Below are 25,082 nucleotides of genomic sequence, written 5' to 3'. Positions count from 1 at the left end.
TTTTCTGCCTCCTCTATCAGCTGGGTTCTTTGAGTCCATTGTGCTGTAATTCGAACCTTTGTCGAAGCCTGGTGGCAGACAGATTAGCATGGTGAAACAAGGTTTTCAGTGGTGCAGGCGATACAAGTACCAAGCTATTGATGATACACTCTATAACAGAAGAACGCTTTGTACCTCTGTTTCATCAGACAGGTGGGTAGGAGACGGATGAGAGGATCAAAAGTTGCAATCAAATCCTCACACACAGTCTGTGACAATGACAATAGTCTACAGCCATCACATTGTCCACATAATCTGATAATGCTTTGCCAGTGCTGTTCCTGGAACATCATAATTAATGCTGCTCCAGGACCATCATTGCAACAGACCAATCATGTTTTTGTAATGTCACAGCTTTGTGACATTGGGGGGGGAATGACCGGAATAATATGTACATCAAACACATGTTAAAGGTCCCATATTATACTGTTTTTCATCAATTTCACACAGCTGTCAGAGGTCCAACAACACTGTATTCGAAATGTATTGCCCCAAACCCAGGCTGTTTCTGTGCCTGCACCTTTAATGCTAATGAGCTCCGTCTGTCAGCGCGTGCCTTGCCTGCTACGCGCCCCTCTCAGGGAGAGGATGCCGCTGACGCTAGCGGTAGCAGGCGCTAATGTTTACGGTGGATGTATCACTCTGGCTCGCCGAGATGCTGTCGTTCAACCATACCAGTTTGACCCAGAATCGGACCCAGAAGGAGAGGCTCAGAAAAATACAGACTCTGCGGCTGCAGCGGGACGTTTCAGGAGGGTAAGTGTGTCTGAATATGTTACTTCGTTTGTTGTATGTGTTGTTACAGTTACTACCATGTAGCTAATGCTAGCTCCTGCTAACGGCAGAGGTAACTTACAGTTCTGACTTCACCATACTCGTAGGCAACTGTAAATACTATCAAAACGTGGCAACACTCACCTGTGGCTCGGGTGCAGTTGCCTGGTCCCGTATGGTTGGGACTGATGCTTTTAGGAGGGTCAGTGTCGAGGCAAAGCCAGCTTTGTACTGACTCTGTTACTGAAGCAGTCCGATGTGAAGTGGTTAGCACACACAAACAGACTTGCATGAACCGTAGCCGGCACGTTGTCGTTAAAAATGAAACGCAACCACTGTCTCTCCTGTTCTTCTGTAGCTGGGACAGAATATAGGCACTTATGTTGATTTTTACAACCAACAACAGAGCAATTTGTGTGTCTAGCTCTGAGCGACGACATTGCGAAACACTGTTAGCTTACCGCTGGACACACCGAACTTCACCTCGGGGATGAACGCCCCCCTCTCGGATATCTCCGGGGAGAGGGGGGAGTGTTTTCGGCCTATGAAAGTCACTCCTGTCGTTATGCAACGAAAGGAGCTGAATCTGAACAGCCTGTAGGAGCCCCGTTTTACCAGTGGGTGGGCTGCAGAGACCATGCAGGACTCGTTTGCTTTACTCATTCTGGGAGTTGGTAGGCTCAGGGAGGACCAGTTTATATATGTAGACGCCAGAGAAAACGTGTTTTTCATAATATGGCACCTTTAAACATTGTGAAAGGAAAATATGTAACCCAAAGCATGTCCTCCTAAAAGAATGGAAATGGAAAAGTGAACTTGGTGTAAAAAATAATAAGTGAACAGTATAATAATATTTTCCATATGGGATATGAATCCTGGTCTTCCAGGTGAGAGTCCTGCACTCAATCCATTCAGCCACAACAGCGAGCTCCAAATTTTGACTTTGTTGCTTTTTGTTAAAGGGTAACATTACCCACAATGCACCTTAGGCACTGAGTGACATCACTGGAGGCAATTTATCAGATCACCTGCAGCTTCATCTGGAGCCACAAAAGTCTTTATACTACTCTTTTTCCACATATGCACTATTACACCCCAATACCTGTAAGCACACTTTAATGTGGGGAATTGGTGGAGTTGAAACGTTGTTGGTCCTGGAACAACTAAGTTATGATGTTCTAAGACCAACACAGTGAATTCAGATACACCCACATTCCCCATGTGCAATAGGAAGGTAGAAATACCAAACAGCAATCAATTATACAAGAGTCATGCCAAAATGCTTACATTAAAAGAGTAGATTAACATAAATTGAATGCTTAAAGCCTGAAAGACTGAACTGCACTTTAAAAAAGATGCATTACCAAATCGCACAGGTTACATTTATAGATAAATCTGTAGGAATACATTTACATGGCAAGTAAAAGAAGGAAAAAAAGCATCAATCAATAAGTAGAACACTTAGTAAATACAACAAGGCCTTGTAAAAGTCTAAAGGGCAAACAGTACATAAATGTATACGTATGTTAAGTAACAATAATTGAATTTACCTCCCCAGCAAGACTGCATACATTAAGTTAAGTAGGTCCCTATAAATAGATACTCCAGGTCCCATGAGGTAATCACAGTCAATAAATGCACATATTTAGCAGGTTAGGATGAACCTAACATAGCATATAGAAAAGTCAACATCGACAATGAATTTACTTGGAACCCTCCTGCATCAATGCATACATTACTTTATTCACCGACTATTTCAAGTCCACCGTCTGTGACTGGGTCAGGTGCCCATAATGCTCTGTATTCCTGAGCGGGGATTGGGGAAGTCACTTCTACTGTCTGGAGGGAGCCATTATGGTCACTGCCCTTGATGAATGCTCACTGGCGTCAGTTAAAGTTCATCTCTTTGCTATCTCACTTATCCTGGTCCAGGAGGGTTGTCACCAGTTGGAGATATCATTTCATCTGGTCTATCCCCCAGGGTGTCTCCTGGTCAGGGGATATTTATGACTTTGATATTATTGCTCAGCTTCGGGAGTGTCTTTTGTGTTAGTTATCCCGACTATAACGTGTCCAGGAGGCCTCTCTTGGTCTGCTTTCCACCCCAAGGCTCAGCTGGACCTCGTGACACCACTATCATCCCATCTGTACCTGATAGAAAGCCAAAATTTACAGACACATCAAAAAAGCTGCTGGCTGGAGATTCTTTAGCTCACCCACCTCACTTTGTGGGCATGAACAACCGCAGCATCCATCACTGTTTTGATTATTACCACCTGCATAATATTAAAGATCAATGTCTTCTCCAACTGCTGGTGTCTGCATTTGAGCATCTCCAGGGAGCCACTATTTACCCAGACTGATCAGCACAACTCCCCTGGATGTGTAACCTTGTGCACATCCAGGGAGAGACACATCACTCCTGTTGTCACTGTGAATACTCGGTTCTCTTCTCCGGCGTGGCAAATGCCAAGGTTTTTGTATTTGTGTTCCTGGACATCATCCGGGCACATTCCCAGAACAAACACAAGCATGTTCAGCATCGGTTCAGTGCTTAAACGACTTCAGGACAACAACTATTCCTCAAGCTAAAGTGGTTGAAAGAATTTTGTACGGCTTTGTCTTCCTGTGATACATCCTTGAGGCTTCTTCAATGTGTGCGGAGCCAGAAAAGGTGAATGCAGTGTTGGAATGGCCCGAATCCAACCTTGTTAAATAGGATTAGTGGGTAATGGGGTTCACCAGTTTTTACCAGTGGTTGAATGGGAGGCTTAGACCTATTGCTGCTTCCATTAATACATTTAATACGATCCCTATGCTGCTGTTGAACACTTGAAGTATACAGGGCCCTTCACATAGCACAAACTGAGCTTTCCTCCACTGTAGATTTCCGTCTCTTGTTCTGGTTTCAGCTATATAAGAAAAGACATGGTAGTCATTGCGGGTAGCTTGAAATTTTGTTGTCAAGCTCTTGGGACTCGTGACGAAGCAGCCCCAGTGACCCACCACTGGATGATGTGGCTCCACAGGATGTTATCGCTTTATTCGCCCAGAGTTCATCTCTAATTTCCTGGCTTTCCTCTCCCTTGCAACTGTCACTGCATTTCCCCCACCCTTTGCTCCTCTCCTCTCAGTCAAATGAGCACATGGAGAGGAGGTAATCAGGAGAAACCATGTTGCACTGCCTGGCTGCATCCAATCCATCCACTCCGAAAATCCCAGCTCTTGTGGGATCAATGCATTTGCAAATACCCCGCAGGTCTTGTTCACAGGGAAGTCTCCATTTGAATGTCAGATGGGTTACCTGTCGGAGCAGAACCAAGACGTGCGGGTACCGGCTGCAGAGAAGAGCAGAGGATCTTGTTAGGCAATATGTCAACTTAAGGAGCCACAGCTGCCCCGTTGAATGCTAGGTCCACACATTCTTGACAGACCAGTAGGGGTGTAATGCACGATTCAGTTTCTTTGTGTCTTTCTTTTCAGAGTCGATAAAAGGAAAATGCAACAAAGTGATGAGGTTTGAAGGAAGCATTCTCTGAAGCATGTGTCTTGAATGTAACTACCTCTCCAGTGAAGAGATGCAAAATGGTAGAAGATTGAAATAATAGATACGTGTGCAACGATGAGAATACTAATGTTCCTCAAATTTTAATGACTTTTATCAACGTCTTGCTGCACACTCAATTCATTTTACACCCAACTCCTAATGTTTGCGTAAAGGATATAAGATGAAAAAAAGCACATTAATGACAGTTTTCTGGAATAACTGCTATAATTTGTGCAACATAGGATGGAAACCGAACTATTGACAAATCCATATGTTCATTTAAAGATATAATATGTAAGAATTCTGCATTAAAATGTCTGTAAACAACTAGAACTTTTCAAACCCAGACAAATCCACAAGTTTATTTGCATTACTCCCGCAAGTGTTTATTTGCCCCAGACATTCAGATTACTTTACAGTGCACAGGCTCTTAGAGAGCACACAATGTGTGTCTGTGTGTTTGAATCCAGGTCAACTCTGATTGACTCACCAGGGACTCCAGGTTCTCTCTCTGTAAAGTCTTCATGAAGTAAAGTACATTTCCCCTCCAGTCCCAGTCAATATTAAAGAACTTACACGCTCAACTATGCCCTGCAGATCGCTTCTGCGGTCAGGTTAATAACAAGGAGTGAAGAATTTATACACTTTTTAATCCCAAAAGGTTAAAAAGAAGTCTCTTGAGTTCTTCTCCCATTGGTGACCGGCTCCAGATCAGAGCAGAATGCGATGTGACTCTTGGTGTTTATTCCTCCAGAAGGTCTGGCTCTGCACCCCCAAACCCACCCCAACAACAACTGGAAAAGAAAAGGCTAAGGGAAAAAATTACAGCAATATCTGCAGAGAACAAACAAACAGCAGCAAGATCTGCTGAGCTTGTCCACAGCACTCAACGGGTTCGCCACCTATCCTAACTGGCTGGAAACATTTTTGCTCATCACGCCTGAATTGCAAACTTAATTCTGAATTCTGTGGTCCAATGTATCATGTATCATTACTCACACTGAAAACTTTTAATTTCCTCCTCGAGTCAAGGTCTAACTCTTCATTGGAATTTTCTTAATAGCTTTTCAGATACCCTGTGAGCTATTAGGCAAACGAACAGGATAAAAACACAACTTCTCTGAATACTCAAAATAATGATGAGTGCACTCTCACCCGACGGAAGACGAGTGTGGGGAAGTAAACGCTGCAGTTTTTGCAGCAAAGGCTTCAAGGCTCAAGACTCATTCCACACAAGGCAGAGGTTCAGGAAAAAAAGATAATAAAAGTACTATCTATCACAGGGTTCACGCCAGTTCAAAATTCTCATTGAGAGCAAATCAAGTATCAGTGAGTAGCAAACGACTGAAGTAATTCCTAATGAATATCAACATAAGAAGATAATACATGCCCTCAAGTACTTTTTTTCTTAATTATCCTAATTATATTACATTTTAATGATGCATGAATGTTTTCATATAGTGATTAAAAACAACATCATAATGCCACAGCCATAATAACAATAGTATTGCTCAAGGCATCAAAGTTCTTTATAAATGCATTTTAAAAAGTTAGTCCGGAGCCATCTCCCTACTGGGATGCAGCAGGCAGACAATGTTACAGATGTAGCAGTAATTAAATCATCAGTCCCCAACTCCAAACATCACAGAAATTAGCCATGTCTATTCCATATTGTCGAGGCGGCCAAGTCATAAGCTTACAAATGGGATCAGCTGTTCTCAGCTGTTGTTGCCAAAAGCAGTGGACCTCCAACACGTCTGCCAGAGGGCACATTGAATCATCCATATTATGAGGTTTCTTCTCCACCTCCTGAGCCAGTGTGGTGTAGTGGGGTGGGAGTGAGGAGGGAGGTGGGGGAGGGTTCATTTGGTCATCTGGGACAGTGTCACACATGCACTACAACCTGTACTTTCAATTTGCCTGTGTCAACTGTGATATGTTTTGCCCATATTGAAATTCAACTCTGTCTACAGAGCAGCTATCTGGCTCTTTCCAGAGCGGATGGATCTTTTTTCAAGCCGGGCATGGCTCTATTTCCAACCAGAGGGTTACACAAGAGTGGATTTTCACTCACGGAAAATGTATTCCTGTCCAATCCCAATCCCATGACAGACAAAAAAAACTTCTGTCCACATCCCTGTTTCTTCTTTTCTTTTTCTTTTTTTTAAAAGACTATTTAGGCAATGCAGTGATTTTGATTTGATGTAGTTGCCATCCTTTTTTTTATTTTTCAGATTACTTTATGCTTTCCTGCACAGTCTTTTATTCACACCATTGGGACAGTATGTCGGCAATCCAAACACCTGTGGTAGGATGGCCTTAGAGATGAGTTGCCTTAATCCAAAGGCCAAAAATGCTTCCACTAAAGGGCACAAAATCACAAAAACAAACCCACATCTGATGAGTGCCAGCCATTAGATCCCTGTTTCTCGCTCCAGTCCGTGACTTACAGTAGAAAATACATCAGTGGATCACACCACGCCTACCTTAGCTGAACATAAATCTAAACGTGCCATCTAGTATGGTATTTTGACATTGCTAAATTAATTTTAACAGTACCATGGCAAGTATCACAGCTGTACGGTTATATGGCCCCACTATTACACTCTTAATATGGTTACAGAAAGCTTGCATCTTGCAAGGAAGCAGCATTGAGGACTGAGGAGACAGGCACCGTTGAAATACAGATTATATAACACTTCACTTTTTTACTTTACATGGCAAGCCAGTTAGGAGACATTCTTATAAGAAACTCCCAAAACCCCAGAGGCTGGGCCTGATAAGTACTGAAGCTTTTGTGTGAACACTGACAACACTGCCAGGAAACTTGGGGCTCCCTTGTGAAAAAATAGTAGACTTAAGTGTAGGTATAGAAACCTACTTTTTGACTTTTGGTGCTTAATTTAAAGTAGATTTAAAACGTACTTTTAAAAATCAGTTCAACTTCAGTGGTATTTTTGTTTGCTTTTAATACATGTTCTTTTTTGTAAGTATATTGTAAACTGTACGCACGTATACTTTAATGTTCATTTGTTTTAAGTTGTACTTCTGTGTACTTTTAAAAAGTATGCTTTTTTTCACAAGGGCCAGCACCATCTTTCAACAGCAGCTAAGTCTGAGGGCGGTGTGCCACAGAAGCTCCTCTCTGGTGGGTTAGTTGTTGCTGGGATTGCCAGCAGCCTTCTGGCAACCACCCTAGTCCACCTGACATCTACTGCCAGAATCTGAGAAGGGACCGGCTCTTTCATACATCTCAGCCCCAATTGGTGGCCCCATGACTCCTTAATTGTGTCACCGCTGTCCTCCTCCCTTCTACTCTTCCTCCACACAAGTTTTTAAGTCTATGTATAATGTAAAATAGCCCATTTGTCCAGATATTGATGGGGTTAATGTACAACTTGTTCAATTAGTGTTTTTGTGTACGCTGTACGTCTCTCCATAAGAGAGGGAGAAGTATGTTGTAATCATATTAGAATTTTTCTGTCAGGGCTCTGTCTGTACTTAGTGCTTCGGATTACCCTGTTGGACACGGACACTCTCCTCTGTCCCTGCTCTTTCTATGATTGCTGCCAGAGTGCTGATAACCTCCTCATACTCCTCCACAGTGAGAGTTTTTCTTGAGAAACACCTCAGGCTAGGAGAGAGAGCCATGGCTATCTTGCAGTAGAGGTGGATTTTGAGTTTCAACTCCACCGCATGGGCTACCTTCCCTTTCAACTAGGAGGGGGAAAAAAACAAGATTATGTGTGCAACATTATTACTGGATCGGGGACAAGCTCCTGTTAGCTACTAGAGCGACTACCGATTAAAAAACAATTCAAATCAGCTCAGTGTTATATTACCTTTTTCTCAGCCACACTGTCTCCATCCTGAAACAAGAAATACCTCAGCGGTGTCACCTTGGTTGGGGAGACAGGGTGGAGAGTAGGTGTCAGAGCAGTGCAGAGGTGCCTGGCAGGTGGATGTGTTCAAGAATGTCTGGATCTATGTTGCTGACAAAACTGAGCTTGTTTCCGGTGAAGCGGGACCTCGTGCAGCTTATCAGACTGCAGAGCATCTCTTACAGATAAGAGAATTTCAAGCGTTGTCCTCATCTTGTCTTAACTGCTTGCTTCAGTGATCAGTCCTTTTGTGGCATTGTACAACATGGGCTATACTACGTGTGTGCATCCAGTTTAGTTCTCAGAGGGCCGTTTTCTCCACCAAAAAGTGGACCTTTTTATTGCAGCTGGACACATTATTAGGTTGTAGGCTAAATGTAAGAGGTTTAATTAAAGGGGCTATACGTATGAAACAATATGTAGCTATTTGCATGTATGAATCACTATTTTATCGGCCGCATGTAAACAGATCGTGTCGTGACGTGCAAATCATACTTTCCCGATCTCTCTCGGTTGCCGACGCTTGTGGATGTCTTGTTTAAGTTGTTTTATGCTGCTGGACCCTGGATTTTTTTGAGAAGGACTCAAATTTGATTTTCCACGGCAGTCCAGAAGATGTGACTATGCGCACATTCTCAAATCCCTCGTCTCGCGCCTCTTCCCGCTAACAGAGAGCAACAGTAGCTGACAGACAGCTTCCACCGTATGCTTGGTATTTTCTGATCATGGCGTCAAATATTGACACATTTTCCCCAAGGATAAAAAACAACATAGTTTTGCTTTGCTTGGGTTGTTTGACGCAGCGTTAACCACACACACAAACAAATGTAGGAAAGAAAACGTATCATGAATATTTTAGCAGAAGACGGACCACTAATGTGTCTCTCATGTAGAATTTTAAGGTCAAATGTTTGCTTTTTATGCAATATTTGACATGCTTTTAGCATTTCTCAAATCCACGCTTTTTGTTTGGCTGAAAAAACAGTCAATGTCAAACAGAAAAATAATTCAATTACGTCGGAGTGAAGAGCCGCCCATGAATTTTTAAAGTCGGTTTAAGTACAGATACATGTGTTTGTCTCTCACATCCGTGATGTTCATCACAGTGTCATTCACACATCATTTGTTTTCTTAACGCTTAAAACAGCCAATACTTTGCCCCCCCTTACTTGATTAGCTACCGGTTTCCGACCAACAAACACTAAGCTGGTTTCCAATGACTTATTGATGAGAGCTCCATCTACCACCATTTTGTGGTATACTCAAACGGCGGGCTTGTCTCTGGGGAGTGCAATCATTGGACGGTAAATCTCTGTTAAACTGTGAAACAACTATATTTCCTAAAGGTAGTATTAGCCTCTGTCCTCTGCAGTTTTCCTGCTGCCCTTATCTTACCCCATGGTTAATGGAAAGAGCAATTTCCAACACAATATTTTACTTTGATACCAAGGGGAGCTTTAAATCAAATGTTTCCAAATCTCCTGAGTCACAGTTACAAAGAAAAAACAATGTTAAAAAGTGACTTTGTTGAGGTTTGTGGGAAATCTTTCACCTTTAAGCAGAAAGACTCAAAAATTGAATCTAGTATGTGACTTATGACATTACCGTTGTTTAACCTGGTTTAGTGTTGGCAGCACAACATTAAATCCAAAGTACTATTAATTCAAGCTGCAGGACAGCACCATACAAATATGTTGACAGTTTTTCCCTTTTCCTGTGAGAATAATTTGGTAAACACTAACCTTTATGTTTTATTCACACCCCTGCTTAATAATGCATGATCTATTGCATGATTAGATAGTGTGTTTGGTGTGTGTGTGTGTGTGTGTGTGTGTGTTTCATGGATTTTTTTGTAAATTGGCTAGAGGAAGTAGTTCCCTGACCATTGTCACATCATTGGCATTTAATTAGGGAAACACATGAGATAGAGATGGAGGGTAAAACAGAGTGGTGCTTTAAATAACTACTTTAAAACTGTGTTTAAACATTTGGTTTGATGCATTGACATCCCACTCACAGAGCTGTACATTAACAAATAGAAAAATATATGGTCTACCTGCCTCGCTAATGAGAATGTAGCGCTAGTTACTCTGCAGTCTCAGATCCCAAACAATCACTTAATCTGACTCTATTAAACACCGTATACAGCGTATCAATAATGGTTGTAACAGATAGATTCCCTTATGCAGATTATTGATGTGGTTTAATGTGACTGATTGCAACAGGAAGCACCACCACGGCTTCATCTGTCATAATATTTGTTTTTTGGCAGCAGCGCCTTGTGCTAAAAGCTAATTTCAGCAAAATAAAATGCTCATAATGACTAAGAAAATGCGAACATACTTTCAGCCCGGTTCTCAGAAAAATGACTGTATAGGCCAACTGTGAAAGCAGCTTTACGACCCATTCTTCGAGTCTTATTAGGCAGCGGCCTCTAGTGGCCATACTATTTGTTAAAGTAGCAAAGGAGGAAGTGAGGCAAAATAGGATGGTTGGGTCAAGACTTTAACCTGGGAGCTGTTTGTGTCCAGTGCGAAACCAAAAGTCAATGCTAAATTATTTTTTACTTACCATCGTAGTTAAATTACGTCACATACATTATGTAATTGAAGTTGCGTACGTAGCATAGGTATATAAGTTAGTGAAGTTGAATAAGTAACATAGTTATTTTAAGCTAAACCACGATGTTTTCTTATAACCTAGTTCTACCACCTAAACCTAATCAAGTAGTTTTACCGACTAAACCTAATCAAGTAGTTAAACTGCCTAAACCTAATCAAGTGGTTAAACTGCCTAAAATCTAATCAAGTGGTTAAACTGCCTAAAATCTAATTAAGTAGTTAAACTGCCTAAACCTAATCAAGTAGTTAAACTGCCTGAACCTAATCAAGTGGTTAAAGTGCCTAAAATCTAATCAAGTAGTTAAACTGCCTGAACCTAATCAAGTAGTTAAACTGCCTAAACCTAATCAAGTGGTTAAACTGCCTGAACCTAATCAAGTGGTTAAACTGCCTAAAATCTAATCAAGTGGTTAAACTGCCTAAACCTAATCAAAGAGTTAAACTGCCTAAATCTAACCAAACTGGCAGCGTACATCAAAGGTCCGTTACGTTAAACCGGTGCATTTTGCTTACATCTTCATTAAATTACATCAAGAAAGTGACATAATTAGCACTTACGTAAGGTCAGACAGAAATATTCATAATTGTAAAAAATCCAAAGTCATTTTCTGGGATCTTTTTCAAGCATTACACCTGATGTTACTCAAATGGTATTTTTCTGTGCCTGAAAAAGTTCTAATTGAATAATTAAAACCACTTTGTAAGCTACAAAGCTTTCTGTCATAATATTTTCTTTATACAAGCAGTATTGAACATGACATATGGTGAACTTTTCATCAAGTCTATCAGACTCTCACTTAGTGCACAAACACAAAGCATTCGTCCTTGTAATCTCTCTTGAGTATGTCTCCCCACAATGAAACTACTAATGACATGTTGACTAAAGGTCAACTGATATGCTAAATTTATTTTTTTTTAAATATTTTTCCTTATCCAAATAAAACTGTTGTATGCTACGCAGATTCTAAAGGCTCTTGAAGAATAGTTTCTGATCATGATATATGGCTAAAATTGACTTGACTGATGCAAAGTGGCATTTCACACATACAATCTTCGACCCGGTTCACAGTTTGTCAATGACGCACATTGGAGGAGGGCAGCAGTGATGCACACTGTGGTAATAACCAGGAAAGATGTGGATGTCAGCTTACATGCTGCTATATGGGAGCAAGGTCCTCTTTACGTAAAGCTGCTTTCACAAATGTTAAGTATAAAGAAAAGAATTTCACTACATGAATGTTTGACAGACAAGTCTACAAATATGTAACAAAATCAACGATAGAGTGACACAGAGGATGACAATAATAGAAACTTTTAATGGAATAATGTTGGGGAAGATTAGATAAACTCATATCTCTTTGTGCATCTACTCTTTCAGCACAGCTTTTTCCAATACTTTCAAAACTCTTTTTTTCTTTTCTCATTTCACAATGCAGCAGGCAATTTCAATGCTGAATATATTTTTTGAACCACTTTTCGCTCCGATGACCGAAGCCAACACTACAAACAAGTGTGCACCTTGAAATCAGAGTCAGAATATAAGAGCACGTTGTTGAAATTAAAGTTTAAATTGTCTGTACTTTTTTCGGAAAAATCTTTCCCAGATGAGAAAATGTTTTGTTGATCCAGATAGATACCATGGCACACAGTCCTGAGTCTCCGTATTGGACAAATTCCTATCATCTCTTTGCATAGTCATTGTCACATTGTAAAATCACAATCACATACAATTTTGAGCATTTTATGTTGATAGGGCTGATACCAGAGCTGCAATGTTTAGGGCTGACTGTTTTAAAATCAGTCAAATAATTTTTGTAATTTTCCACCCAAGAGGCTAAATGTTTGCTCGTTAAACTGAACATTTTGGGGTTAAGAACTACTGGTTGAAAAACTAAAAGCTAATGTTAGTGCATCACCTCAGCCTGTGGGCAATTTTAATGGGTATTTTTTATTATTTTCAGCCATTTAGGCAAAACAATTAATCAAAAACAATCATTAGTTGCTGTCCTGGCTACAACTAATGATTATTCCACAGGTTTTTTTTTTAATTTCAGGATTCCTAAACCCCGTGGTAACATCTTTAGATGTCTTTCTTTTGTCTGACCAACAGTCCAAAACCATAGATGATCAGGCTCAGTCCATAAATCTTAAATTATTTCCCTATTATCCTGAATTACCCCGCTCTACACGTGCAAACACTTTATCATTTTCATATCATGTGTGAACAGCACCAATAGGAGACTTGAACTGCCTTTCCAATCAGTGATACACATTTAGTCCAGCCCCAGCGGTCTGATGCTCATCATTAGCTGGTTGGCACATCTCAATAATATATCACCTTGAGAGCAGCAGCCTATGTGGATTGAGTCAGATAGACTGTAATAATATGTAATTATGCACGCTGTGGTTCTCCTTCATGTCTTGACAAGCATTACTTTGACATGAAAGCAAACATGCAGAGAGAAACAAGTGGGATATCAGTCATTTTTTTGTTCTGCAGTTACGGTATATCAGAAAATGTTTGTCTTATCAATATCACTCGCTGCGTGAACAGTGAAATATTTAACAGGCAGATTTGTGCTGAATAAAAAGCATGGGCATAATTTGGTGGGTATTAAGTTTTTGTGTTGCCAGGCATTGAAAAATAAAGGCGTAATTGTGACATTATACAGCGTGAAAGGAACAGTCCTAGCTTTTTCCAAAGCCTTCAACAGTATTTCACGGTCTTCCATAGCGGATGAAGTTTGCTCAGTTGTCATGAAGATAGCTTAGCTTTGAAAGCTTGAGTGCAGAATTTTTATTGCCAATATAAGATTTTTAAGTAATTAAATGCAGTTTCTATCCGTTGCTAAAGTAGAATAACTATGAACTTCAATAAAACAATTCCAGAACTTGAACAAAACCGCTAGATTTGCAAAGCTCTCCAACATACATCACTTATACATACACATATATACGTGTGCTGCTAGTCCGCCCCGTTTTTCAACATATTTTGACCTTTGGATGCTGTAAAGTGATTGTAAATGTTTGGATCACACGGAAACTATTCAGCCTTGATGTAATGAGATGATTAGTTATAACAAGACTGAGCTAGCCAAGTAGTTTTGTGTATGTATGTGCTGTACGTTTTCAGTTTGGGATATCCCAAAATCTCTAGAAAGCATTCATGTCAGCTCAAGCTCGACTCAACAAAGACTACAAATTGCCTCTTTTTGGCGTTTGGTTATTAAGGATTGGTCTACTTGCTGGAGTAGTGAACTAGATTTCATTACATGTAGGAGGCTACTGATGTGACTGTTTGTTCTTCAGTTAGTTCCATTACTCAGACTCAACATTTCCTTGAAAACAGAGATAACACTAGAAAAAAAATTGCCCGACAACATGAATACATTCGGATTATGTCTTTTATTTTGTTGGTAATAGTTGTGTAATCACAATATTATACTTGAGGGTGAATTTCGCTTAGACAACCACCATTGCCGATGAAAATCTCACTACGTGACTCATGCAGAAAGGTTCACAATTTCCTTCACTCTTTAAATCTCTCCTGGAGGTTACAGCAACAGGCGACCAAATGAAACGCAGCATTACCTTGACCTCCTGAGCCATAGCTGCCTGACATTGTTGGAAACATTTGCGACAGCGTATGTGAACAACTCCATAAAATACATCACAGTGGTCTAGTCGTTTTTTTAGACATTTTAAAGCAGAAACTTTATTTCCTCTATCTTTGGCCAAACAAGTGCTGAAGACTAATTCTCCTGAAACAATAAGCTTAGTATAAGGTCACTGGGCGTGAAGAACCATTGTAATTTTGTCCAGAAAAGAGACAAACTTCATATTGCTGTATTGCACTCAAGCAGAAACATAATCAAGTACGTGACGACTCTGGTAAGAAAAACGTCATCCTCAGAAGCGAGAGGATAACAGCACAGATGGAAGAAAAAGTGGCACACTGGTAATAGCATTTCATGCTGTCAAACTGTCACATACAGTACAACATCGTCGACACAGGGCCTGTACCTACCTCCTATCTTTCCCTGATAGGCGAGATGACAGGCAGCAAGCTAATTTGCTCAACACTTTGCATCTGAAAAGTTTAGGATCGCAGGGAAATGGCCGAGCGAACAAAATTTCAAAAAGGCGCTTGTCATCAAGTGGGATTTGAACATTTCAGAAACTCCATTCAAACACCAGAAACCCTCAGATCAGTCAGCCATCGTGATGTGCAGTGGAAAACAAAAGATGCTCCGAAAAAAGGGAAAAATAATGCTGTTACTCATCCTTGTGATGCTAGAATGCTCCAGACTCCCTGTCGTTGATAACATCAAGGATAACTCCCACGGTCGACTTCTTTTTAGCCCACACCTTTTCAATGAGGATTTCTGCTTTCTTTCAGTAATGATCAAACTACTTCCAGCAGCCTCTTCTCACAGGGACAGGAATACAAAGTTGTCATGTCAGGCAGACCTGCTATTGGTGAGGTGTGATAGCAACGATGTTTCCCATCTGCTGGTACCAACATGCAGAAAATCAGGCGATGGCTTATCAGTGCACGATCTATCACACGGGAGTCATTTCATCTGATATCACGATGACGTACCGGGGTTGATAGCGTTCAATTTGAGTGTCAAGACATCAATTTCTCCGAGGACGCGTGATACACAAGAGGTCCTTCGAGGTAACACCTCTACGTTAGCATAACTTAGCCTGACACTTGGGCCAAACAGAGACGGTTTGTGTTTTGTATTCGCAACAGTTTGTGGTGGAATAACATTCCTTTTTCCACTTCAGGGAACACAGGGGCCTTTTGATAGACGGTGCATGTGTGTGGGCAGAAAGAAAAGGCGAGCGTGTGCGCACACAAACAAGCATTTGCACGCACAGACACACACAGGGCAGCGCACAGAGACAGGAGCTTTTAGTGACTGAGGCACTCTGCTTTTCCAGGAATGCGCGGATGAAAACAGCACTTCAGTGTTAACCTTGAAGCATTGAGCAGTGCTGCCTTTAGAGTACGTGAGAACTCAGAAGGACCACAAAACAAATTATTGGACCTGCAGGCTGCAAGTAAAATTACCTCCCTTTCCGCCTCTTTATTTTCCATGAGTAACCCTTCATAGTTTATGTTGACAGAATATTAAAGAGGATGGTGAAAGAGGATAGAAAGAAGAGTACATTCATCACATTCAGTGAATTTTTTCTTTCTCTGTGGACCACTGCCTTTATGAATGACAACCAAATGAACAGACTCACACTTATCTGTCCCCGAGAATCTCATCTGAACACAGTGCACGCACAGGGCACAAGGTGTCCTGCTATCAACACTGTGTTCTTTTACAGGACACGTTTGCCTCTATCAAGATTATTAGTGGAAAAACACGCTGGGGTTTTCCATTGTGTCGCTGCAGCTGCTTCTCCATGTCATTCGATCTAATTTTCTGGATAACAGCGTTCTGAGGAATACAAAGATACTCGCAGTTTATACTGATAGATAAAAAAATAAATTAAAAAAATCTTACCTGCATGAGCTGTGCACTGTAAAATTCTATCTAACATCAACAGGTTTTTTATTAGGCTAGTAAGGCTACAGATAAGAACATGATGTGGTCGTGGGTTAAAATATTGCCTGGGAAACTACATCTGTGTCATCTTCAGGATGAGGTTTAGGATTAGAGAAACATGTCTCCTAACTGCATTTAGGAAAGTCTTATCGTAGGACAAGAAGTCAGCTTATACAGAACTGCTCTGACAATGAAGACGGAAACTGGCTTCAAAGCCCGCCGCTTGTCCTGGGGGCCTGCCATTGATGTAAGTCTGAGAAGCTAACATCTGGTCTGTTGTAGAAGTTATCATGGATGTTTGCTTGTTAACCAACACAGATGTTAGCCTGTTGGAGAAGCTAACATCAATTTTAGCCTGTTGGAGAAGCCAACACTGATGTTAGCCTGTTGGAGAAGCCAACATTGATGTTAGCCTGCAACCTTAACCTGTTTGCTTTAAATCTACCTGACAGTGTATGAATGGATAGATAGTCCATCCTCTCCTCCACCAACATGATCAATCCCGCTGACTGGTGGAAGCTAAATTTGAACATACATCTTTTCTTGTCCTTATAGCAAGCTAGCCTGTCACAAGTGAAGTGAGACAGCTGTTGTAAAGAGGTTAGAAGGTCTCAGATGGGGTTCAGGATTTACTTCTGTAATAGGAAGATAGGAATTTTCTTTGAATATTTTCTTTGAAGTTCAGATCGAAAAAGCAGTAAGGCCATGTTTTCTGCAGCTCAGTACCACTTAGAAAGGTTGAAAAGACAGCTGGTGCACAAAACATGGCAAGAAATGAGATATTTGTCTAATTTCACATAATATGAACTGGAATTAAGCACCTGCTGATATTTATGTCACAGACTAAGCCATGAATCTACTAGAGTGAATTTAATAAGAACACCTGAAATTAAAGAATCCAGCTCCTTAAGAAGGGGACATGCAAATATCCGACCAGTGGAAGTAATCATAGCTCTGAAATGACTCCTTACAAGTGTTTCTGCCTCTGACTTATTCTGTGATATTTTTCTGATTTATACACTTTCCGTTCAAGGCCTGGATTTGTTATGGCACAGTTTAGGATTGCTTTCATTTTCCTTTCAACCTGTAGCATCAGATATGGGCATAAAACCTCAAAAATCCCAGTTTATCATATTCTCTCAAAACTCAACCTATCAAAAAACAGACTTATCTTGTAAGTCTCCCACATCTCCTTGACAGGAGTTGTCATTCTTGGGCAGGTAGTTGACCCCGGGTTGCCCCTCTCTACTCCGCTCCTCAAGCCTCCCCGAGGTATCTCTTGTCTGTGATTCGCGTTCTTATCTCTTCGGTGCATACAGTGAGGCAGACCGCACAGACACAGGTCGCAGGATTCATCGCATCCACACATCTGAGTGAATTATTCAAATTGCCAAGAGCAAGAGGGGCATACAACCTTTTCCAGTTACGTGAGAGGAATGGTTGGTCAGGCAGCAGCCATTGCGGATCAGACAGTCACTTAGATTGGACAAAAATGTAATTTGTTCTCATATCTGATTTTATTGTAATGGCCGTAATGGCGTCTTCGTAATGACCTGGTGTCCGTCTTACGCCCGTGTGCGGCGTAGGTTAATGAAATCACAATGAGCAGCAGATCATGCGGCCTAAATGGATTACATAGATCATATTTATTCCCATGATTGTAATAAAGTGCATGTACGTGTGGAGGTGTTGACACAAGGCGGCAGAAAAAGAGAGGCAACAGCAGCAGCGGTGTCTGAACATCACAAATACCAGAGCTGGAAGTAACAGGGTGGAAATCAATTACATGGTTGACTCACCTAATTGATATCCACCTCGGCATGAAGATAGATAGCACCCTCAGTAATATTAAGGCAGAAGCTTTCCTATGAAAAGAGACTTTTTTTTTGCACAGCATCCAAATAAATTTCAAATGAATGCAGAAATGCTACTTGAGCATATCTTGAGTAGTTTTGTAAAGCTGTTTGTTTACTGAAAATATGCACTTCACCTTGTACTCGAACTGGAGCAGACTATTAGTAGTGCAAAATGGAATTAAACTATCTGTGTGCACAAAAACAACCATCTAATTACTTTTTAAATAAAAGTTTTGGGTTAAGGTCAACCTGTTTGATGAGGCAATGCTTTAAACAATACTACAATACAGCGTGAGTTACTTTTCAAGATGCTTAATAGTGTAGCGGACCTTTCATCCTCAGTTGATGAGCTGCTGCTGCTGCTGCAGTAACCACAAATGGTAAATGGATCAATGCAAATGCTGCACAGTTGTGGTAACCATAACTTTTACCGCAAATGAGGTAGATGTTTCCCCAGATTGGACAAGGTGTCTTTCGACACCAGCAGCATTTTATACCGCTGATAGACAAGCCTCGCATCAAGCTACAGTGAACATTCTTTTCTGTGGACCTAATTATCTGAGTTACAACTACTCGGCATGAAGTCTTTCCTGCCTGCTTGAGTGTTTCGCTGATCTCTGCCAGCACTCTGCAAAAATATCATTTTGCCAGCATCGTGCTGCAAGTGTTATCAAGTGCTATCAAGTTTTGAGTGTAATCCTTTTTCTAACCTCCAACATTTTGATTAGCTAATTCCCACTCTTTCTTCTAGGTTAATAATATGTACAGACACATTTACTTGAAAGATAATTAGGTGTTGCCAGTGCAGTTACTTTCCATTTTCCTAAGAGACATAATTGTTGAGCTTAAACACTGAAATGCATCCTGCGTACCTAAGGCCACTCAGTTTGCTGTGAATGCTGTCAAAGACATCATTCACAGGATGAAATCAGGGGAGAGGTTTTCTGAAATCATGCGTCAATACCTGAATGGACTGATCAAAACACTTAAGCAGCTCATCTTACATACATACACTCCACCCACTAGTTTATCTCTGAAGAGCGTAGCCCATCACTCCGATTCAGACATAAAGGTATAATTTAGCTATTTTCCTCATGCAGGGAATTCAGTGGTGCAATCAAGGTGAGATTTTCATTTCATTCACCCTCAAACTATATCTGTGCCTAAGACTTGACAGAAAATCAGACTGCCAGACGGTATAAGCAGCTCATCTTACACATTAGCATGTTTTCTTTCTCAGCTTTGAAGCTAAATGTTGTCTTAAAGAGGTCATATTATGCCTTTCTTTTATTGTGTTGTGTACTATTTTTGTGCATGTGAAAGGTCTGCCAGGTGAAAAAGCCCAAAGTCCATGCCAAAGGGAGTTACTCTCTTGGAGTCAAGCCTTTACTTCCGTGACTTATGTGCGTCACTATGAAAAAGGCGTTATATAGATATATATTTTTATATATTTATTATGAAATGTATACACTCCAGTCAGTCAGGAGACATACAGTTGCTACTGCTGTAGCGGTGTTATTTTAGATCACACTACCTTGCTCAGCATGACCTGCCCTACTCTGCCTCTGATTGGCTACATCCTGCGCATGTGCAACTCTGAGGAATATGAGTTTAGTAAAGAAGAAAATAGTCAAAACATGTAATAGTTAGTTACTGCTAGGCTAGTTAGCTTGTCATGCTAACACTTTCAGCTTACAGTAGATCAGATCAGATCAGATAAACAGCCATTTAACCTATTTATAACAATTTTGCTCTTCCAAAAAAAAGGACACCACCCACCCCACACCACCAGTAACCTCTCTTACAAGAGTTAAAGCTTCCTAACAAGGATGCTCAAAGAATTTGATCTACTGGTGTTTGCATAATACATGCAAATGACAGAATTTATAACTGAAACATGATGCATGCGACAGAATCTGCAATCTCCTGCTTGTCTTTTGTTATCAGATGCATCAATAAAAGATGTTATCTTAGCTGAGGGTGTAACAGATCCCTGTCCCCTGGTGTTTGAATGACTCAACGGAGATCAATTCTCATTTTCTTCATCAAGTTAAAGTCAATGCTGTTGTTGGAACATCAAATTTGAGTCATCAAAACGCCAGTCTAGTCATTTTTCTGTGTTGGATTGACTCATCAGTCATCTGGGTCCACGCCGACTGATACTGGCACCTCTGGACTGTTTCTATCTTGGGCTAATTGATGATACATAAAGATGACTTGAGGCTTACCTTTCCTCCAGCACAAGTTTATTCAAAAGTTTGGCCTCCGTGGCCTGTTAGCACAGTGAAAAGAACACTGTGGCCATCTTTTGACATCTGTCTGCTGATGCAACACCTGAGATTTATGGTTTGTTAGGAAAACTGGAGCACAGAAACTCAGCGGCATCAGGACTTTCAGTTGGAAAACATGTTATTTGTCATTTAAACTATGGTTTATAACTTCTATGTGACTGATATGAATGAATCCATCGAGTCCCACTTTTTCTGTACTGGTCACTTCAAGGTGATGGTCATGTGGAATTGGGGTTGCAGAGCTATCCCAGCATGCAGCAGGGTTGATAGACACCCTAATCCACACTATTAATTGTACATTAATTTTAAAATGTGTTTTTATCTTATGCTTTATGTAATGAATACAATTCTCAGCAAAGGAAGAAACAAAGCTTTTTCCCCTTCTTGCTTTGGACTGGTCACCAGCTTGTCGTTTACTAAAACATACAGACTTATACTGTGATTATAATTCAGACTTACATTAAACTTAGAGCACAACACCTGTTGCCTAAAGGTATATTTATCAAGTTGATATGATGTCCACAAACATTCAAGAAACAAGACAATCTGCAACTTTTTTAACTACAGTAAGTCGGGAAGAATAAGGCTCAGTAGGAACCCACATTTGGCTGAGAATGGGTTTTTTCAACTTGTTGCATCGACTGAAATAGTAGGTTAGACACTGCATTGTGTATGGTGTCATATATCTTCCAAAATGTCTTTAAAAATCAGAAATAGCCAAGAAAAGGTTCACCGCTGAGACACCAGAGTCGAGGTATCATATAATCATGGTGTACCGAACAACTCTCTGAGACAGGGGAGAGGAAGCGGTCTATGATTAACCCTCCCACAGACATTAAGTCTTGGTCAAACTCAATGCCTTAAATATTGAACTCCCAAAAGATTTGCTCCCTTACCAGATTACCTCTGTTATTTAACCTGAGAACCTCTGAAAGGATTAAAAAAAGAATAATGTTTAAACATCTTTTAAAGGTCATATTAAATCTTACACATATTACAGGAGTATTCTCTAAAGGTGCTGGTATTTAAGCCAGTATCTCCAGTCTGTGTGAGTCCAACAAAACAAGCACTTAATGGCTGTCCACACCAAGAACAATAACTATAACAACGATGACAGCGGCGAGCGATATTATTGGGCTCACTTTCAGAGCGATTTGACGGTCAATCAAAATCCATCCAAATTACAATAATCTTGATTTTGGGGCCCTTTCTCCACAAAATATTGGTCTCTAGCTGTAGCCTTCCTCTTTTATGTGAGCTGATTCATGGCATTTAAGAAACACCTTTTTCTGATGATCTACTCTAATAACTCAGTCTTGGTTACGTATTAAAGGCTTATATAATGTATTTAAGGCACCAAAGAGCCATAATTTTCATTCTTTGGCGCTGATGCGGTCTCTGAAGTACGTTTTGCTAGGATAATTAATGTTGACTCATCCAAAAGTAAGAACAAAATGTGTTTTCAGAAAGATGACAACCATCATCTCTGAAGACATATCCTTCTGGGTGTTTTTGCTTCTCAGTGTCACGCAGTGCGTGTTCGGCGGCACTGTTTACTGCACGTTATCGTTCATTAGTGTGGATGCTCACATCATTATTTTCATAGTTATTTTTCTTGGTGTGGACAGCCCTATAAACTTTCCAATGACCTCAGGCTAACATGTCGCCTCTTAGCTATAAATTGGAGAACTGAAACACTGTGGAGTGAATAACTGAAGCTATTTTACTCATATTTTTAACTGAACCTTAAACTTCATGCACTGTTGTATGGAATGCCTGACAGAACATGGATGTAATTATTTCATCCGTTGTGTTTTATCTTCTACTGAAGACTTAATGTATCTTATCCGAGATAACAGACAGCTGGTTTTTCAGTGCTTGTGCACAATAGTATTTCTCGAAATTGTGAAATAATGAGACACTAATAACCATAAAACAGGAAGGTGCCAGAAGGCATCCTGATTAGATGCTTGAACCACCACAACTGGCTCCTTTTGACATGAAGGAGCAGTTGCTCCACACCGAGCTCCCTCCGGAAGTTGAAGCTCCTTGCCCTATCTCTAAGGGCGAGCTTCATTTATTATTTACAATTAATTTTACGTTAATTATTTTCTGAGCTAAAAAACAAGCTTGTTATGTCAAGATTACCAGGAAACAATGTCCTTGCCAAAACAAGAGAAGTGAAAGGTCTCTATCTTTTTGTGTTTAATTCCTTTATTGCAGAGGAAGCAACCACATTTAAGATTTAATTGAGAGCTCTGGATTTCCAGGAAAATCCTGGACCTCATGGACAGCAGGCTCATCATGGTGGCCTAGCAGCGGCTGGCGTCTGCAGGGATTTGTGGTCTGGGATTACAGCAGAACACAGACGTTCTTCTGAAGCAGCCAAGAAGAGCAGTCAGCGACTGAGAAGAAAAGACACCAGCTGCAGTGTAAAATATGGAAATCTATCTCATGACTATTCTAGGGAGCCATATGATGGCATAGCTGAAGTAGTGCATGTTTACAGTCATAGGCTTAGACACATCTTGAGTAAATAGTCCACTTCTGTCTCAAGGGAAAATGTCATTTCTTTTTCAATATGGGTCTTTTTTTCTTTCAAGATGATGATTTTAAATCAGCCTCTTTAGGTTCTTGTATTGCATGAGTAAAACAGATCATTTTCAACCAAACGTTGTTTTCAACGGGCACGTTGCAACCATTTGTTCGGTTCCTGGTGCAGTGATGCTACCAGGCAATGTTTCGATCAGAAGCAATCAGCGTGATGCCAAACGCCTGAAAAATACTGCAGAGTATCCTCATGACTTATGTTCATGTTAGGCCACTCTGCAGGACACGATTTACGTCCGGTGCCAGTGCAGGAAATTGTGTGCCCTTTATGTTCATGTTGGAGCATTCTGCAGGTCATGATGTACGTTCAATGCCAATGCAGGAAATGGTTTGCCCTTTATGGAACACAGCGGAGGAGAGAAGAGTGTAGAGGTTGAGGTGGTGGTTGTGATCTTTATTTCACATGGAAGGTCAAAGTTTGTGTCGCATTAGAGACCTGTGATTCGTTTGGACTTCTTTTATTTACCTTTAACAAGTGTTTAAGCTGTCTAACATACCTTAATCACAGTGAATTAAAGGGTCACTCCATAAATTTGACACATTAAAGTGTGTTTACAGGTCTTTTTGGAGTACTACTACATATGCGAAAAAAGCAGCAGAAAGCTTTTTGTGTCTCCAGAAGAAGCTGCAAGTAATCTGATAAATTGCCTCCAGTGATGTCACTCAGTGGCTAAGTTGCATTGTGGGTAATGGTTTTGAAAATGAAAAAGAACGCGTGAAATAATGTATAGATTTTGACCATTTGTCCGAAAGCGTTATATGAGTCCAATGTTAGAACAGTGGACTGCTTTTTAAAACCTGGTGCCTACATTACCCAGAATGCAACTTTGTCACCGAGTGACATCACTGAAGGCCCTTTATTAGATTTCATGCAGCTTTTTCTGGAGCCACAAAAGGTTTTAAACTATGTTTTCACTTATGCAGTAGTTTGTCCCAATACCTGGAAACATTAGAGTGTATTAAGAAACGTTGCCCTTTAATCATACTGTATTTTGCCACTGTCAAATATTATAGAAAATAATCACTTTCAAATCACCGGGACTGGATGTTTAACAAGAATAGGTGTCTACAACCATGCTCCCGGCAGTGCTAATGATGCTTTGAGGCAAATGTTGACATCCAGTAGGCAATTTGAGGAGGGATGCCATTCCAAAAATGCATCCCCCATCCCCCCTTATCATCTCACAATAGCAGAAAGTGTGCAGGGGTGGACATGTTGTTTAGTTGAATATATTAGTCCTGTCTACCTAACTCATTGATCGGTATCTGACTGAGGTTTGTGCAAGTGAGAATCTATAGCCCCGGCCATGGCCCTGAAGTATTAGTAGCCTAACTGTGCTGTGTAGTATTGATAAATTCAAGCCACTGTGGACCCACCCTTCTGTCAGTTTCATCTTGGATCTATAATATTATCCAAACTAGACCACCATAAATACTCAATTGTATATTATTGTAGGGTTAGGGTTACTCTAGGGGGGAGGGGGTGTTTCCTTTGGGCCTTCCTGCCAGTTTAAAATTTACAAATCACTGTCTGTTAACATCAGCATGCTAACATGCTGGCACTGATATTGGCATCATTGTTTAGTTGTTATGTTATAATGTTCACCATCTAATTTAGCATGTTAGCATGCTAAAAAATGCTAGTTACCAGTAAAAAAAAAAGGGTGATGGGAATGTCCATAGCTCTGTAGGTATTTCTTCATAAACCAAACTGAGAATTTGACCTGACGATGGCAAGCGTCTCGTGGTGATAAGAAGCATGGATATCGATAGGGGATTTAAGGGAAATTCTCATAATAGTTTTTGAGACATTGTATTTGAAAATAACACTAAAATGATGGCAGTTGTGATATTTCAGTCCCTTTCAGTGGACCAACTTGTCTACCGCCAGTGCCATCC

At 40.6% G+C, this 25,082-nt stretch overlaps 1 protein-coding gene across 1 annotated transcript in view; it reads left to right on the top strand.

Moving 5' to 3' along the window:
* Positions 1 to 691: 691 nt before the first annotated feature.
* gfra1b (gdnf family receptor alpha 1b) overlaps positions 692 to 25,082 on the top strand; it is a 116,636-nt gene continuing 92,245 nt past the window's right edge. The window contains exon 1 of the mRNA XM_084341421.1: positions 692 to 795. The gene's annotated coding sequence lies outside the window, so the exon portion shown is untranslated. The remainder of the gene's footprint in view (positions 796 to 25,082) is intronic.

The sequence above is a fragment of the Pagrus pagrus genome (assembly GCF_965226575.1).
Source record: "Pagrus pagrus genome assembly, chromosome: 21".
NCBI classification, from domain to species: Eukaryota; Metazoa; Chordata; class Actinopteri; order Spariformes; family Sparidae; genus Pagrus; species Pagrus pagrus.
Note: the sequence above shows the minus strand (reverse complement) of the source record. Positions and strands in the feature narration are given on the sequence as shown.